The sequence below is a fragment of the Phaethon lepturus genome, unplaced genomic scaffold (assembly GCF_000687285.1).
Source record: "Phaethon lepturus isolate BGI_N335 unplaced genomic scaffold, ASM68728v1 scaffold3745, whole genome shotgun sequence".
NCBI classification, from domain to species: domain Eukaryota; kingdom Metazoa; phylum Chordata; class Aves; order Phaethontiformes; family Phaethontidae; genus Phaethon; species Phaethon lepturus.
This window is the reverse complement of record NW_010538195.1, coordinates 43,225-62,896: the sequence shown is the minus strand read 5'-3', so window position 1 is coordinate 62,896 and position 19,672 is coordinate 43,225. Positions and strand designations below refer to the sequence as shown.

At 39.8% G+C, this 19,672-nt stretch overlaps 1 non-coding gene across 1 annotated transcript; it reads right to left on the bottom strand.

Annotated features, from left to right (window-relative positions):
- Positions 1–8,737: 8,737 nt before the first annotated feature.
- On the bottom strand, positions 8,738–8,809 carry TRNAG-UCC. Its single transcript has one exon. It is a non-coding gene; the product is annotated as a tRNA-Gly (tRNA).
- Between the last annotated feature and the right edge of the window lie 10,863 nt (positions 8,810–19,672).

Sequence of the window (19,672 nt, the reverse complement as noted above, 5' to 3'; positions counted from 1 at the left end):
CCAACCTAGTGATTCTGTGATTCTGTGAGGACACAAACAGGATCAAGGCCTCACACCGTAGCAGATGGAAAGGAGGACAGAGAAGGAAGGTCTCCCCCACTCCTCGTGTCACTCCAGCCCCTCTCCAGCAGCAGAATGGGAGACTGGGGTGACACCCAAGTGACCTGCCCCCCCGAGCCGGGCAATCCTCTCTGGTATGAAACCACCAGAATCTATAGAGGGTCACACATCACAAAAGTATTGTGACCCTAACGGGTTACTAGTTCTACCATATAAGAAGCATATCCAGAGGCTTTAAACACTGCAGTCAGCAAAACAATCTATAGCTAATTAGAGAGCCAAGAGCTTGATGTTTCTAACCCTGTTTCCCCATGAAAATCTCTCATGGATTCTTAGGGCTCTGTAGTGAATTCATGTCTGTACCACAAAATTGTTGGAGGTAACTGTTTCAGCATATTCGTCCAAAGACACGAGACCTATAATTTTACACCAAATTGGCTCTAATTGCCAGCAAAAGCATTGCCTGTGCTGAAGCATTCTCTAAGGGCTTGCCTGCACTGCACAGAAAGTCAGACCCTCCCACTGCCCACAAAGCAAAGCCCTCTGACCTAGGGCTTTAAATATGGACTAATTTATCTGGCTAGGATTACCTGCTGAGAAAACCATTGAGAACTAATGATCTGTCCTTTCCTCTTCCAAACACTGAAGGGCAAGCTGGGAAGCACAGGGCCAGATTCCAGCTAGAACTGGGTAGAATGAAAGAAGGGGAGGGAGGTGTCTACAAAGCCACAGGGAGAAACTGAGATAACGGAGAGACGCGCCAGAATACGAGATGCTGGTAGAATTTGCCGAGGGAAAACTGTTCTGAGGCACAAAGAGGTATATTTTCAGTTTTAAAACAACTTTTCCAACTGTAGGAGAGGGATAACAGTCCACTGGACAGACCGTTAGCAAACCTGGATTCAAGTAGCTGTTCTGCCACAGATTTTCCTGAGGCAGTCAGTTAGCTTTCTCTATGCCTCAGAGACATAAAATGTAGCTACATTGCCTTTTTTCCCCCATCTGCAAAATTGGGAATGACAGTTCTTCACTGCTTCACAGAATACACTAAAGACTTTGAATTGCTCTAATATTATGGTAATAGGAGCTGTAGAAGCACCTAAGCCAACATGCTTTTTTACTTACTAATAAACATAATTTCTTTTAAGGAAGCTGCTTTTTTTTTCCTATTCATGAGTCACCAAAGAGAAGAGATCTCAGTGTCCATTAAGACCTGCAGAGTATAAGTGTTTGTCATCAACAGTTTGTCCTAAAGTGAAACTGTAAAAATATTCTATGTTAATATAAGGAAGTTATAGAAACTTCCTTTAAATATGACACAGACACCTTAAGTTCAAACTCTGGAACAAAGAAATTGCAGATGACAGAACTTCCTACTCTTAAGATACCTGCCCTCTCAATGGCAGCTGCCAAGGATCACTGTCTTAAAGCTTTTCTGGAATCACCAAGAATGCACAAAGAAAAAGAATGATTTGACAATGGCATTATTTATGCTTTTAGTTTTCCTATGTGAGCACAGAAAAATCTCAGTTCCAATGAACTGACTGGAGATTGAGTAAAGAATCTAATGATTAATGTTATGTTTGCTTTGGGACAATCTCTGGAGTGTCAGAGAAATATGTGCAACAAAGCAGTGGTGTGACTGGGAATATTTCATAAGAAAATGTTAAGCACACTGTGGGTTTTTTCTTTGTCTAAAAAATTATCATATACCATGCAGGGGACATAAATCCTTTTTTCAAATTTCGTTTTCTTAATTGTTTGAAGACTCAATATGAGTCAGGAAAGAGTTACTGAGGCTAGTTATTATATTTGAACTATTGTGAAACACCAGACAAAAATGTAGAGAAAATAATGTGAGAGCGACTTAGTTCTCTGAGAAACCATCTAGACATACTAGTCTGTTTATTTATCAATAAAACATTGCTTTCTGGGATGGAGTGAAAAATAATCACTAATTGAATAATATGTTAAAGTGTCTCACAAATGGAAATTCATACCTGGGCTTGCTGAGCATACAGAACAGAAAGAACAGAATCTCCTGTTCCGGTTGTGCTAGCAGCTAATGGTGTCAGCCAATTTCCAATGGAGTCAGTGGCTGTGTGTCATCTGACTTGAAGGAGACTTGGATCAGGCCCTAGACATCTACATGGATGTGCTCCATCAACAGTCAATTTTGCCCTTGTGCTGTTGGAAACTGGATTATGCCATTTAACTTTAATAGCTCTGAAGTCGTTTGACAGCCTCAGATGAAAAAGAAGTACGTAAATGCAGAGGCAGGAGTATGAAATGAAAACCTACTCAGGATTTCTGCTTTCTTTGTGCTACTTATTGTTTCTATCATGCAGCTGGTGACCTGTTATGCCCAGCTAAGCCAGTATTTACCTTTGCATGACTATGAAAATGCCAGTTCCGAAGGTAACTTATGTAGAATAAAACATAAATTACTCTTCTCTTCTTCTAGATGGCCTTATGCTCAAATTACCATTGTTATATTGTAAACGTCTACAAGAAACAGGGGAATAAATGAAAAAAAGTCTTTCTGTTTTACTTAGTTTTCACCCCCTAAACTATAGATGAGATAGGGAAACAGTAGAAGTCTGATTAAGTTTATTCCATTTTTCAAAAAAACCTCAACTGATTTCCAGTTAAAAATTAACTACTGTACAGCTAAAAAGGCAGGAGACTTAACCCCAGTCTTGTGCACATGGCCATTTGTAAAAGAAATTACCTTCCTGATTCAGCATTTCTCATTCTGCACATCTTGGCATTGAACTAGCAAGAAAACACGCCTCCCCAGCAAGCCAGAGTCTGAAGGCGATACCAGTTACAGAGGCAGCCGATGCTTCACGCCCTGGCGGAGAAGTTCAGGGCTCCCTGGGGTGTACGTTTCCTCAGTGAGGTCTCAGTTTAGTTCTAGCTTCAAGTGCATCTTGAAGAATTGCAGAAGTAAAAATATATATAAACATATTTTTAAGAGCATAAAATTTTCTACAAGGACTAACACAAGCTGGTGGTGTAAAACAACAAGCAGTGCATGCTAGCCAGGAGCACACGGTTCTCTTCAAGACACAGACAAGCAAACTCCTGTGTGCGTTCCCAGCTGAGATGGTGGGACCCTGTCCTTTCTCCCAGAATTACTAAAGCAGGACATTTCTCTACAAGTACATTATGACCATATCCTGCTCATTTCCCTTCCCCTTGGATTCTTCTACTTCCGTCTTCACAGACAGCCCAGAAATACAGGATCAGACCTTGTTTATGGTAATTCTCTGATGTTCATGACACTAAGTTTTAGACCAGGATCTGTCTGTGGTGCAGCACAAAAACAAACCTCAGACCCTGGGATCTGGCCCACATGCTAACAAATGTGTTGGAATTTATCTAAGTATGTAAATATAAACTATGCTTCCATTTAGACTTAAGCATGATAGGTTAGCATAGAAATGTAAAATAACTAATTATTCCAAAAGACCCCAGATTACTTTTAGCTTTACCATGTTACAAAAATCTTTTTTTAACAATCTGTTGTTTACTGTTGATCACCTAGACACTGACCCTTAAAGGCTAAGTTTATAAAAGATAAATTTTAAGTGTTTTTTATACAACCAACCCAAGAAACTTGGAAAAAAGAAGAAAAATCCTTATCATCAAAATTTTCCTTTTCCACTATCCCCTGCTTCATCCGCTGGACTACAACAGAGATCACTCCCTTAACAGAAAGAAAAAGTATATGTCAACTTGCCTCACCTACGGAGCCTTCAGGCAAAATGCATCACTTTTTCAGGACTGTCAAGGACTGAATAAATCAGTGATAAGTGGGTTAAAATGTCAGCACCCTCTGGGACCAAAGTATATCTACCACATTTTTTCATCTAAATGAAATGCTAACTGCAGTACCACCAGCACTTTATTCATTCATTTAAGAAGACAACATAAAACTCTTAATGATTAATTTGAATTTTTTTAAAAGGAGAAAAAAACACAACAAGTTGTTGGCTTTTTTTTCCCCCTCACATTGTAATAAGTCTGTGGAAGTCATCTTGTGCAAAAGGTCAGAAAAGTGTGATGTGAAAAATGGTGTTAAAAGGCTTTCAAACTTTGTTTATGAATAGATATAACCCTTTCACCTCTGCTACATCTGTCACCACTAGGATAAATATCATCTATCTTACTGGTCACCTGACTTCTTGTTATTAGTACGGGAAAATGCCACCAAAAACACTCAACAGTCACAAATCCATTAAATAAAAATGCAAGAGAAGAATTGTCTGAGCCCTCCTAATAAAACATAACCTAACATGGAGTAACGAAAGGCACTGAGGGTAGCCTCTGGCTTTAAAAGCGTTCACTATGCCATTGATCATTGAAGACAACAGGCAGTGACCTCACGCAAACACAATGTAAACTCCCAAACTCATTGATGGCATTCCTAGTGCTCTGTCCGAATTTATATTGCCTCTCTGTAAACTGTTTGACATAAGCAGTGAAAGATGGAAACAGAAAAGGGCCTCCTCGATACAATGAGCATACCACCAAATACAGCTGGATGCAAGTGAATTAACTTGTAGCTTGCTTTGATGTTCAAAGAAATCTCAGGCCAAGGTGTTCATTAATAGAAGTTTTGTAAGATTCTTGGAAGTATATTTTTCCTGCTGGAGAGCCCAAAAATATGCTAGAGTATAAAAATTCCCTGAGTCTTTCTTGAGGAGGTGAAGAAATGGAAAAAATATAATGTTTTATTACGCATTTACCAGGCAGAATGTTATTGCTATGTACGTTAAATCATGCACTCAAAAAGACGTGTGGGTGTATGTCTGTGGGTGTTCCTCCTTTCTCTCCCTTTAGCTCCTTCCTTCCTTCCTTCCTTCCTTCCTTCCTTCCTTCCTTCCTTCCTTCCTTCCTTCCTTCCTTCCTTCCTTCCTTCCTTCCTTCCTTCCTTCCTTCCTTTTCCTATAACCACCAAGAATGCACAAGTGCAAAACCCTCAATATTTTTGCACTAAGCATGTTTCAAACATTGAACAAATATGTCTGGTTTATACTTCAAAATTATATAAATTAATTGTACACAAAAGCCAAAATGTGAGTAGCATAAACAAAGTAGGAAGCTGAAGGAAGCAGCAGAATTATATCAGTTAACATGCTAAATATTTAAAAATTTTTTTCTTTTTTTAAAGTTTCAATATTGATTTATATTTAAAATAATGGACTCTCTTGCTTGGATTATTGTAGATGTCAAGCTCAAGGACTGTTCCTTTTGAAGACGGATGCTGCAGAAGTTTTGGTTTTGACATTTTAGACATTGTGCCCCTCCAGTGAGTAAGTGGACAGGAAGGAGATATTGCCGGAAAGTTCTCCCTTCTGTTTCTAAGCCATCCATACTAGCAATGGGTAAGTACTTTGTTCCCAAAAGAAGGAAGAAATCAAAGAGAAATAATGACGTTGCATCAGAATGTGGTTTTTACTCTGCTCTTGGAATGAAGGCGGCACCTTACTTGGGAGCTGATTGCAAAGTGGCATTACAGCTCGTTGCTAATAGATTCTGATATGCTACTATTTGATTATTTCTAGCATAGACTGGTATCATTATGCACGCTACAGGAGCAGTTATACATCTCATGACTTCGCACAATTCTAACTGAAGTACCAAAACAAAAACCAACAAAAGGCAACATTGCCTTCCTGTGCAGTAAAAATGTAAAGAATCCAGAAGCATCTCATAGCTTAGATGTTTTCAGTAATGTTACTACTTTTAAGCCATGAGAAAATAACCTAGGTTGGTGTTTCTGTTTACTACAGAAGATCATGGAATCTGTAAGGAGTACATCTGGGAAGCACAGATGTATCTATCAGAACAGCTGCTACAAAGCCAGGTAAATATATAGTATTGGTTTATAATCTGAAGCTGAAATAACAGAAAATTTTCTCTCTGGATTGGACATGTAGGACACTGAGACTAAATCCCTCTTGCAGTTTCATATTGTCTTTGTCTTCCTCTTCGCCCCTCATCTGAGAGTGCAGCCTGAGGTCGACAGGAGTGGCTATGACTGGACCTTGAGTAGCCCATGTACTATGGAGCGTGATGCCTTGCTTGCTCCAGCCAGCCGCTGGCCTCACTCTGAAGTGGAGCATGCCTTGTGTTCCTCTGGGTCTAGATGTCTCAGCACCCCTTTTTGGAGTATTTTCCAGGCTTTCATGTGAAGATATTCCCTCTACTGGGATACAGGCTTCAGCAGACAAAGAAAATAAATAACTAAATTGTTTTTTTTAACAGCAATCTAGATTCAAGTACAGCAGATAATAATTTTGACCCATCAACTTAGGTTTAGGAACTTACAAGTTGCAATGAGAATCCAAGCAGATACAACTGCTCTGGCTTGATTTTTAATCCATCATCTCCTGCTGGCATAGCACACACCCGCTGCTTTCAGTACCTCATCTCTTCCAGAAGGCCAGAGGATTTGATCCTCTTTCAAATATCAGCCTTTTGTAATCTATCCTGTTTATTTTAACTACATTTTCACATCCTGTATCAACCTCTCTCCACTCCTCCTCGGAACTCTAGTCATTACCCATTCTTAGTTAGCTATGAAGTGCAAATGGCTAGAACTTCTCCCTGGGCTAGTTCAGCTCATTTAGCCCTTTCCTTATTTTGATTGCTATAAACCTATGAATGTTTCCTCCCTCTTGAGAAAAAAGAAAAATTAAAAAAGAAGAGACTGAAACAAAAGAAGCAAACTTTCAATTTTTTCTATCAATAATCTTCCTGGTCAAAGGGAAGGGGTTTGAAAGGGCCAGTCAAACCTGGTGCATCAACAAATGGTTACAGGACTGGTGCCACAACCAGGGGTTCGGCTACAAATACTACAAATACTACTTTGTAGTCCTACTGGCACACACAGAAGGGAGGGGGGTCAATAATGCAGAAGAACAGATGGTTGCAATGGCAAGGACCAGCAGGAGGAAGAGACTTCCTCCAAAGCCAGAAGTGCCCTTGCAGAACTACTTCAGTGCTACTTCAGTGCTCTGCAGGCTGAAGGGGAAAGACCCGTCACATCAGGAGAGACAGTGGAGCTGAGTAAGACAGCCCAACCTTCTCCCCGTACAACAGCCAGCGCAACTAAGAAAAGGTGATGGGTGATAGTAGTAAGCAATTCTCTTCTGAGAGGGGCTTATTTTCCAACCTGACGCACTCTCTTAAAGAGGTGTGCTTCTTACTGGGGTTGTGTATCAGGGATGTCACCAAGAGACTGCCAAGCCTTGTACAGTCCAGTGACTATTACCCACTGCTGTTGTTTCACATGGGCACCAGTGATACAGCTAGGAGCAGTTTGAGGAGTATCAGGAAGGATTACAGAGCCCTGGGAGCGGTGGTAAGTGACTCTGGAGCACAACTGTTTTTTCCTTCAATCATCTTCCTGGTCAAAGGGAAGGGGTTTCAAAGGGCCAGTCAAACCTGGTGCATCAACAAATGATTACAGGACTGGTGCCATAACCAGGGGTTCGGCTACTTAGACCATGGTACTCACTTTGAGAAACCTGGTCTACTGAGGGCTGATGGAGTACACCTGTTAAAGAAGGGGAGGAGCATCTTCAGTCATAAGGTTGCCGAGCTGGTGAAGAGGGTATTAAACTAAAGTTGCCAGGGGAGGGGAACCTCAGCCCATCCCACTCCTACCAGTTTCTTGTCAATGCCAGCAATGGGTGCCCAGAACCTGGATAAGGATCACAGGTCAGCCAGGAGAGCACCTGAAAAGCAGCACAAAGGAACTCCAGCCACTTCAGCCAGTAAGTCAGCTTCATCGGGAGCCCGACTTAAATGCCTCTATGCAAATGCATGTAGCACAGGGAATAAACAAGAGGAGTTAGAGGCATGCACAAACCTGCAGGGCTGTGATCTTATTGGCATCACGAAGACGTGGTGGGATGGGTCCTATGACTAGAGCGTTGGAATTGCAGGATACAGGCTGTTTAGGAAGGACAGGCAGGGGACATGAGAAGGGGGTGTTGCCCTCTCAGTCAATGACCAGCCGGAGTGCATGGAGTTGCACTTGGGGATGGATGAGGAGCCGCCCAAATGCTTATGGTTCAGAATTAAAGGGAGAGCAGGGACAGGTGGCATTATAGTAGGGGTCTGCTACAGGCTACCTGACCAGGAAGACCAAGCAGATGAAGCCCTCTGTAGACAGATAGGAACACCCTCATATTCACAAGCCCTGGCTGTCATGGGGGACTTCAACTACCCTGATATCTGTTGGAGGGACAACACAGCAGGCGACTCAGGAGGTTCCTGCAATGTGTTGGAGATAACTTCTATCTCCAAGCGACAAAGGAGCCAACGAGGAGAGGTGCTAGGCTGGATGTGGTTCTCACCAAAAAGGAGCAGCTGATGGGGAACGCACGGCTGAAGGGCAGACAGCCTTCGCTGCGGTCACCTCGCGGGCTTATGTTCAACTTGTTGTCCAGAGGACTCCCGGAGGCTTTTCTGCCACCTGCCCTCCAGCTGGGTGGCCCCCGCATGCAGGGGTCGCTCCTCCGCGGGTGCAGCACTCGGCACTTCTCTCCGCGTTAAACTTCACGGTGTTCCCGTTGGCCCGTCGAGGTGCCTCTGCGGGGCAGCACCTCCCGCTGGTGTAGCAGCTGCCTCCCTGATGAGGGTGTCAAAACAGTAAACCTGCGTTGGCCGGGAATTGAACCCGGGTCAACTGCTTGGAAGGCAGCTATGCTCACCACTATACCACCAACGCCGCGCTATCTACAAGTCTGTGGCTGAACTCTTCGTTCTCTTCTCGTTGCCATCAGTTCCTGGTCTAACCACAGGCCTTGATAACTGCCCACCACAAGCACGACAAAGGACCACTGAGGGAAACATTCGAGTTTTCTCCATAGCTGCCAAGGCTACTAGAAAACTTTTTTCTTTTCTTTTTTTTTTTTTTTAACCATGAAAAAAACTAAGGTACCATCCAATGAAATATTTCCAACGTCCTAATTTGTTTTAAACAAATCCCCAATAAAAGGACTACAACCTTCAGGAATGGCACTGCAGGTAATACCACAATTAGAAAAAGGTCAGCTAAAAGCTCCAGTCTGATCAAACAAGCATCCCCATTTCACCATTTTTAGTGAAAGACAGACTCTTGCCAGCATTAACGTTGAACTGTGATGAGCTTTATATTTCGTGTTTGAAAGGTTAGGTGGAAATAATTAAAATGAACAATGTATGTTGTCCTTTCCTTCAGCTACCGCTTTTCTTTTCTCACTATCATCCAAAGAAACAGAAGATCGCATGGAAAATGTAGCTGAAAATAAACTTAATAGATTTACAAAAGGTTGATATTTGGAAGAGGATTATCTGAAACACAAGTTTGAAAATTTTAATCTCAAAGTACACTTTTATCACATAATGTATGATGAAAGGTTTTCTATTACAGTGGATAGAGTCAACAAACTACTTTAGAGGGACAAATTTTCAAAACTCCCATGCTGTGAGGATATCCTATGAATAACCCAGGGCCATCTAGGGCATTTCTCTTCTGAGAATGTCCTGTTTACAGACAAATCTGGTTCTTAATACAAAGGAATGTATTGCTTTTCTCAGCAAGCTTATGGATGAAAACATTCTGTGCCAGCTCTCAGTTCCTTAATAAAGAGACCCTCAGGTCTCTCTCAGTCTCAAGTCCTCAGTCTTAAGTTTACTGCAATGGTTGTCAGAAAAGTTGTAAGACCTAACATCGGTAAGACATTCATTGATCTCCCGATTCCTGACCCTTCCTGTCACTTTGCCTGCATCTGAGGAATGAATAGGTCCATAACAGGTCCCCCAGTTCTGTGCATACTCTGGCCATTTTACTCAGAATCATCTAGTGTTTGCATTGGTGAAATTTTATGCAACCTTAGAGAAAAGCCTATGGAGCTCAGCTACACCATAGTAAGGATATCAAGCCTTCTCTCGTTTTCTCCCCACATTTTACTTTAAAAAACAGCAAAACCAGCCAAGATCCTATTTGGAAGGCTCTGCAAATAGGTTGTGAGTGCATATTCTTAAGAGTATTTATAACTAAGACTTAACAGAACAAGCTAAGAAAGCGCTGCTGAATGATGTAGTCTATTTTCACTTTATGTGACATGCACTGTACATGTGTTGCTTTGCAAATGCACACTTCAGTTATGTGGTACATGCACAGCAAACCATTCCTTTTGACACCAGATTTTCTGTGCACTTGTGAAACCCTTCTACATGGGACCTTGACCCTGATCCAGTAGGCTAATGAATTAAGAAGATGATACCATGGGACACATCAAACTCACTAATCATAATCACCTCTGAAAAATACATACTTTACTGTAATGATTTTCATGCTTTTCTTCTAATCTGTAGACATCATAAATATTTTCTAGTAAAACTGCAAAGGCATGGATAATAAATTTAAGCCTATCAACAGTTGTTTCCAACATTCCTGAAGAGTATGGTTTAACAATCATCACAAAAGTCATACTTCCTTTACATACTTCCCTGCAGAAATATTCCATGGAACCTGAAAGTCTGTGAACTACCATTTGAAAATCATTACCTTACCATTTAGGAAACTTGAATAACTTTAGTAAAGAAGTCAGTCTGGAGGAAGTCTATCATTCTTAATTCTTATTAAGAATGATATTTCTCTTTCTTAAAGTTGTAGCCTTAACTATGTCTTCTTCGTGACCTCACCATCCCGCGTTTTAAGGCAATACAGAGTGAAGAGGATGATTTTAAAACTGTGTGGCAGAACTGGAAGGAGAGATGGGCCTCCTTTGCATAGAGAAAAAGCACTGGATGAGGATTGCCTGCTTCAAGAAAGCTGGAACTTGAACTGGTTGGGCAGAACAGAGCAGAGAAGTGGGATGGGCTAATGGGAACTTTGTGAATGGCAGCCACCTGGGTCCCACTTCATAAAGCTGCTTAAACACACATGAGATTCCTAAAGAGCTTGAGCACCCAAAGTTGCAGATAAACACAGAGGGCCACGTTCCCAAAGTCAAAGTAGTCTTATCCTGCTTAAGGAATTCTAGAAACACTTCTGATCAGCTGTCGGCACCTGGAAATCCTTTGAAATCTGACCCCAGTGTCCCAGTCCCAAATGCAAAGCCTCCTTAACTTCAGTAACTCTGGTACATTCAGAGAGTACACACACACTGCCAAATCAGGGGCTCTGCATGAAATTTGTGCTGATTATTTCTTGTTTTCCTCTTCTCTCGCTCGCACACACACATGTACACGGATTCCAGTAGCACTTGAACAAGCACATCAAATTAACCCTTATTATGTTTTATCAGAACAAGATGAACGTGCAATGGTGGCCTCTCCTAATCTGGTTTTAATTCACTAGGCAACAAATCTGTTGACTACAAGTCTACTGCATATAGCAGAGAGGAAGTACTTCACTGTGGCATAATTAAAAGGATTCCTACCGCACACGTAATGATACGCTCTGCTTTCTTATTAAAGGTTTCCTTTGTTTGGGTTTACACCAAATTAGTTGCATATGTGACTCTTTTTGCTACAACATCATCTTCAACTACTTACTGCATCATCACACTAAGCTCTCAATTAACCCTTGTTTTAAAGACTGCTCAGTGCAGGTGCAGCAACATCGCTTTTCTGGCGAAGGACATGTCTTGCTCTACTGCTAGTGACCTCTGTTATGCCTGAGGAGCTGGGCGTGCTCCATACGCTTTTTGTTTACAGTGCAAGGCCTCAGCTAATTGCATAATTGAGGTGCTACAGATCCATAGCCTATAGAAATCTAGAAGATATTCAAACATAAAAAATAAAACCTAAGACTAACCAACACTGATTTTGTCCACTTTTCTGGCAATAAGCTTCTCCCCAGCATATAGAACTCGGTTTACTTGGTCTGGAAGGATAATATGCTTATATTGTTGGTCCAATGGATTCCTTACTCCATATCAGAGCAAAAGGCTAAAAAAAAGAACATATCCCGAAAGATTTCAGTACACCTTAGTGGTAGCATCTGAACACAAGCTGTCTATTACCCATCACAGGTTTTATGAACTTCTCCAGTAAAGAAACAGCATTAAAACTTCAAAATAAAAGGTATCTAGGTTTCAGGAAAGAAAATTGCCTAAAATATATTAAGCAACTAGTGGCATAATAATATTACAGGCACATGATCATTTGAAAGCTATTTGAAAGCTTTATGTATTTAGACCTAATATACCAAAAGAAAGAAAAAAAGTTTAGAAGTAGTTTACTTAGTATAAGCCAAGTATAAGTTAAATTAAAACATCACTAATTCACCTTCATGAAGATCTTGCTTGAAAATCTTACCTATTTTTCTTATAATTACTACTCTCTATTTTTTATATAACCTCATTGTCTTAGATACTGACTTCAGTTTGCCAAAGGCTGTTCTCCAATCAAATTATTTACATAGTAATATATATTGTTGTATCAAGGTTAATCCTCTTGCATGGTCAGTCCTTAATACATAATAAAGATAACATGCACATAGACATATACTTATCTTTATCAAAGAATATAATAACTCAAATTTAGGAACACTTTAAAATGGACTTTAAAGATGGCATTTCAAACTTCTTGACTTGTTGCTGCCCATCAAGAAGTCTTGCAAATATTTTTTAACTTTTGTAACACTTGTTAGCTTAATTGCTTTTTTTATTTCTAACCTTTATAAATTACATGTTCTCTAGTTAATAAAATGACATGATTCTGGATTTAATAGAAAATATTAGTCATTTTGTCATTCCTCATGATGATTACTGAGTCTTTTTTTATTAACACTTAGAAAATTGCTCAACTTTTCAAAAAGAAATTAAGTATTCTTTTCTCTGCCAATAACTAACAGAAATGTAATGGCAAGCAATAAGATTCTTTCTCTGGTGTATGTAAATTTCATAATACTATAATTAATAGTAAGCTGTTAAACTGAAAGAAAAAATCAACTTTCCTGAGAAATCTGATACTTAGTGTGAAGGAGACCTCACTATCCCGGGTGCTGTGGAGCCCAGACAAGGCTGTCACAGTATGGCTAAAATAAAGAATTCACCAGTCAGCTTCCTTCTAGCCATCCTGATCATGATATCAACTGAAAACCAGGCAACTGTCCCCAAAACAATAAGCAATTGTTTAAAAAAAATCTTAAATAATTCCTAAGGGATTACTGGTTTTTCTTTTCAGTTTTTCATTGAATTATCAGGGGATAGGAAGTTAAATGAAAATACGAACTGAGAATTTTTCATGCATTCACCTGGCTTCAGAAGATGGGCCTGTAGAAATGTGCATGGGCAACTTCAGAAGGTGATTCACCTCAGCCTGGGAGAAGTGTATAAATAAGCTGGTGAATCACCTTCTAGATCAATATTTCTTATGTCTATTGATGTTAAAAATATGAAGTGGTTAGCTCAAACTTAAAAGATTTACACAAGGTGGCATTCACATAGCCTAAACATTTTTAAATTCACGATAAATCACAAAACAACAACTCTCATTTTCTCTCAGTCTGAATTGTTCTTATCAGGAGTTATGTTATTTTGAGAATGGGAATATCATCTGGGAAGATGAAGTCTGAGGTTCATTAATATATAGATACTGATGACTTTTTGTGCAGACCAGATACAGGACATTCAACACTGATTCAGATGTTTTCAAGGTGAACACAATGCATGCCTCAGAAATTATTCAATATTTAGAAATGAGCTACTCAGTCGGCAAGAACTTTAGTGGCTCTCTATGCTGCCTCAAGGATACAGAAGTCACCGAACTTGCTTTATGTGATGAGAAAACTAACAAACATTTTAAAAAATCTAACCCCAAACAAAAAGAATTATTAAAAAACAAGTGGTGTTTTTTTCTTTGAATTTATGTGACTGATTCAAGAAGCTACACGGCCTTCTGTCACTATTCCAGATTTATTAGACAGATCTGAAGTCCTTAACTAGGTAGGCTTCAGACACTTTCACCCTTATATTTGTACCCCTTTCCATAACAGTATCTGTTCTAGATGGTCAGATTTGTAGATACAGGAACAGAAAAGAGAAGTAAAAGGACCTCTTTACTTCTACAGATTGAAAATGTAGGAGTCATGTTTAGCATGATATATGTTTAAAGAAGCCCAAAGATTCAGTAGGGGATTTTTCCTTTTTTTTACCCTTCAGCACACTCCTGTTCTTCATTCCCATTCCTCCTTGCTTCAGATTGCTTTCTTGGCATGTTTTTCAGCAAGGCAAGGCACACCCACTGCCTCCACCTAACGTCAGAAGACATTACTGGAAGATTTGACTGTGAAGGCTGAATACAACGACCTGATTGAGAATGGGAAATTATTATTTTAGTAGCAGAAGGACTCAGACCCCATGAACAAAGATTCAGATTTTTGTCAATTTATTTTACCCCTTTCTCTCTTACTATCTCTTGTATTCTCTCTTGAATAAGTTCCTCCTCTTGAATAAGTTCCTCCTCTTTAGGGATATATGCACATGTAAATATGTATAACATGGCACTTCCGTTTAGTTGTGTAGGGATTTCTTCTTTCCCAGCACCTTCTGAAAAGGTTGGCATATTTCATTTTTTACAGTCAGTCCAAAAGGTTACACTTTCCAGAACCTTGTCAAATGCATATGATTGATGCACCGGTGGAAAATAAATATGGGGGAAATTACTCTGGAGTATTTATGCATTAAATAAACTAACATTCTCTATCCCAGAGGATTACAGAAAAATGAGCAATTAAGCCACTTGATTCTTGCACTTCAATGTAGCAATTGACTTCTATGGAAATGGGGTGCACTATTTAAGGTGATTATTTCTCTGTGCTAGGCCTTTTTAATGACTTTTGTTCTGAAGTCATTTGTTTTACATATGCATTGGATCATATAATCCATTCCTGGTCAAGATTGTCAGTTTTAGTTATTTTGCTGGGGAAGGTTTCTAGAAAAATTTTGGTTTCAAAATACATATTCATTTGGACTTGATGATCTTGAAGGTCCTTTCCAACCTAGTGTTTCTGTGATTCTGATTTTGGAGGGAAAAGATCTTGTTTAAAGTTCTTACTGCAATTCAGGAAAGCCTCTCTTACTGTTCTGTCTTAGTACTGTTAGGTCAGACTAAGACTAAATTTATGAACATAAGTGCACAACAATAATTTTATCACTCGTAATTCATGCTTTTTATTACCTCAGTGTCAATTTCTGTTCAAGTTAATTTGGAATTAAAGTTTTTCTGCTGTCAAAACTCAATCTGAAGTATGGCAGAGCTGCTCTGAACAGCAGTAGCATTGGTTAAGTTAAGGTAGCTTTGCATACTGATAATTACAGTATTTTTATCAAAACTTTCTGTAGAATCTTTCTTGTATAGTTCTTAAATTGGAATTTTATTGTCTAAAAATTGAATTACAAGTCATACCAGCATTCCATTGGATTAACTGTGAATGTGAACAGGTTTAGGTACATCGGATACCTTTTCTTATCTTTTTTTTGGTTATGATTCAGTCTAGAATTTGATTATTTTGATACCTAATCCTTCAGCTACTGTGATTCACTGAGCTATCAGACATCAGCTGAGCTGTAGAATTTTTGATTGCTCTTCATGTATTGACCATGAGCTGCAAAAGCAAATAACACCATGGAGTATAATTCATATTCACTGAAAATTAAGTTGACCTGCAAATGCTTTAGCTAAAAGCAGATTTACAGAAATTCCACAGATCAGATGTTACACAGTAGATTTAAGTCACCATTATCTAATTTTTTATTTTTTGCTTTCTAACTCTGCTTATGGGTAAAAAGAGGAGAACACCATACATGTTAAACCAAGAATTTACTGTTAACCCTACGAAAATCTAGCTAAAATACAAAAAAAATTATCATTATTAGTCCAGTTACAATGATATTAACATTCACTGAATTCATCAAATATTCAACATGTTTCTATTCCAAATTCTCTACTTAATAGAAATCAAATGTCATTAATAATATCATTAAAAATTGTTACATAAAACTTCCTATTTTCTACACTTTTTCTCCAGTTATGCTCTTTTCCACCACAGCTCTCTATCCTAAAGCCAACAGAGTCAATCTTCTCAGAAAGACCAAGACAGCTGCAGTGAGTCAACAGCATCCCTGAGAAGAGTGATGTTGATGATGGGATTTCTTCTTTTTCTTTTCTGGGAGCAGCACGTTGCTAACAGTTTCTTTCACCTTCCCCTAGGCCCCAGGTGGGGGTATTTTTACACATTTTTCATAGATTACACATTTTCATACCTTGTTCTTTCTTTACATTATACGTTATTCTAGTAATTATCTTATGTTTTACTTACCTCAGATCTTTATTTTTTATTCTTTTTGCTACTCCTAAACCAGTTTTGCTGAGTTCCCAGGTTTGCATTTCTTTAACTGACCATTGTGGAGTTGTTGTACCCCCAGGGTCTCCAGTGTCATTCTGTGCCCTGTCTTTTACCACCCTGTACTCGTCCACACAGCATCATGGGTTCCCACTGCCATCACACCACATCTGTATTGCTCTAGCACTGCATCATTTTGCTGGAGTCACGTATTTTGTTGTGCAAAGAAAAACTACTTTTTCAAACTACCTATAGAAAAATCACAATTACACGATATGAATATTATTCAAAGACAAGCACAAGTTAAACAAATCAGGAAATAGACACCTGGTCGTTAGAAAGATGTTACGGATTAACAAGGAGGAAAAAAATTCAAAACAGGCCAAGACAATTTCAGACAAGGTCTGGCAAGTCATCATACCAGATTTTTCCTTTCCTTAATTACTCTATCATATCCAGTTTAGTGCCTCTAAAAACTTCACATTTCTGTTATATCTCAACACAATGAAATATGAAGGAAAAACATGGGTCTCATGACTGTGTTATCTGAAGATGTACAATATATTCTCACACTGATGCCTTTTATCAGAGTCTCTTGACTTTCACACATACTGAGTCTCACAAACACCTCAGAGGAAAGAATTGTCTTCTACACAGTCCTACTAGTAATGAAGTAGAGAGATTTTAATTGGATAGCATATCACATGACTAATAATGCTAAAGACAGTTATCTGAAAGTCTTTACGCTTTTCATGTAAAAGTAATGACTATTAAAATAAAAGAGATACTTTAGCCACTCCTCTCTGCGGACGTCCCTTCACCACGTCTATTTTGGCAGGGTGTACTACCTGAGAGTGTACTATCTGTGTGGACCTTTCTTTCTTTTCTTTGCTGTTTGACACTCAGTATAGGTTCTGTTGAAGTTTAAGATGTCCCTGAAAATTGAAGGGGAGTTGGACTAGATGTCCTTTATAGGTCCCTTCCAACCCAAACTATTCTGTGATTCTATGATTCTATCTTCTTTGTCTTAACCTTCCCCAGCAAGGTCTCCCATGCCTCTGTGCTTAGAGGTGAGGTTCATGGATGAAAACTACAAAGAATGGATGAAGACAGAGTCAAAGAGTGCTTGGAGAATTCATAGAATCACAAAATCATAAAGGTTGGAAAGTACCTCTAAGATCACCAATTCCAACTGTCAACCCAACACCACCATGCCCACTAAACCATGTCCTGAAATGCCATGTCTACATGTTTTTTGAACACCTCCAGTGATGGAGACTCCACCACCTCCCTGGGCAGCCTGTTCCAATGCTTGACCACTCTCTCAGTGAAGAAATTTTTCCTAATACCCAATCTAAACCTCCCCGACACAACTTGAGGCCATTTTGTCTCATACTATTGCTTGTTACTTGGGGGAAGAGACCAACACCCACCTTACCACAACCCCCTTTCAGGTAGTTGTAGAGTGCGATAAGGTCTCCCCTCAGCCTCCTCCACACTAAGCAATCACAGTTCCTTCAGCCGCTCCTCATAAGACTTGTTCTCCAGACCTCTCACCAGCTTCGTTGCCTTTCTATGGACATGCTCCAGCAGCTCAATGTCCTTCTTGTAGTGAGAGGCCCAAAACTGAACACAGGATTCGCGGTGTGGTCTCACCTCTGTATGGATTTTATAGTTTAGGTTGGGTGGCATAAGTCAGTGCACTCTGACCAAGTTTGCAGATGACACCCACCTGGGGGACAAGGTAATATACTCAAAGGCATGGCAACCATATAGAAGGACCTGGACAGGCTGGAGGAATGGGCCAACAGGAACCTCATGAAATTGAGCCAGGACGAATTCCCAGTCCAGCACAGGGAAGGAAGGACCCCCTTGCAGTAGTACAGGAATGGGCTGGGGTGGCCAGGGAGCAGGTCTGTGGGAAGAGCCCTGAGGCCTGGTAGGAAAAACAGGGGCTGAGAGTGTGAACAGGTCAGAGGGCAGAGGACAGGGATCATCCCATCTGCTCAGCACCCATTAGACTACATCTAGCTATTACATCCAGTTTTAACCTCCCAATATGGGAAAGACATTAACAAACTGGAGTGAATTCAACAAAGACCACAAAGGTGGTTAGGGATGGAGCATTTACCCTATGCATAGCAGCTGAGGGAGCTGCGATTGGTCTGCCTGGAGAAAGGAGTTTTGGGGTAGAAGGGACTTCAGACCCAAAAGCAGTCTTCCTCCAGATCTAGGAGAAGATGGAGTTGGCCTACAGCACTGTATGGTGGGAGCTCAAGAGAAAATGGGCAGAAATTTAAATAAGGGACCTCAGTCTAGATACAGGGAATTTTTTCCCAAAGCTAATTGAACAGAGAAACAGGTTGCCTAGTGAGGCTCTGCAATCTCCATCCTTGGGCATTTTCAAAACCTGACTACTCAAAGGCTTGAGTAACCTGCTCTAATGTCATGGCTGTTAGCAGGAGATTGGAAAAGATGCTTCCTGAGGACCTAAATAGTCCTGTGATAACCAGTCAGAGAGACTCTGCCCAAAAATAGGTAAGAATTGTGTCAAAATATTTTAATATCTGAAAAAGAAAACAATTAAAGAATAATTTCATTAAAATACTTTTATGAATAAGAAATAACAATTGCTTGTGAAATTTTAGGGTTTTTCAATGGAAATTATATATTCTTTTACATTGTCTTAGCAAAGCTAAGAAGCTGTACTTCACAGGCATGTTAAGAAGCCTTAGTGCTTTTTGTTTAACATTTTGATATCGAGTGGAAAGCTTCTCCTTCCAGAATTGTAAAGGATTGTCAAGATCATTAGTTTGAACTTTGAGCTGCTTCTTATGATTTTATTTATTTTAAACTTTCTTGGTAGAAATTGCTAAAAAATTAATGTAAGAAATATGCAAATTTTAACTCTCTGGGCTGAATTTTTGCCTGCTGGACATCTGCCTGAGTTTTGGGAGGAATACTTTTGGAGACATTATTTCAGCAAAGCACTTTCACTCCTTGCCAAGAACAAGTTGTACATTTACACGTACTGTTAGGTACGAACCATTATGACATGGTGAGCTGCTTTACCATACCAGTGGTGTGAGACTGCCTGTGTCAAGGATGATCCTTTTGCTCTTCAAAAAATTAAACCCAGGTCAGAAAATTAGAAGTAAGAACAAGGAAAGAAGACATGAATCCGATGGGATGGAAGGGAAGGCAAGGCAAGGCAAGGCAAGGCAAGGCAAGGCAAGGCAAGGCAAGGCAAGG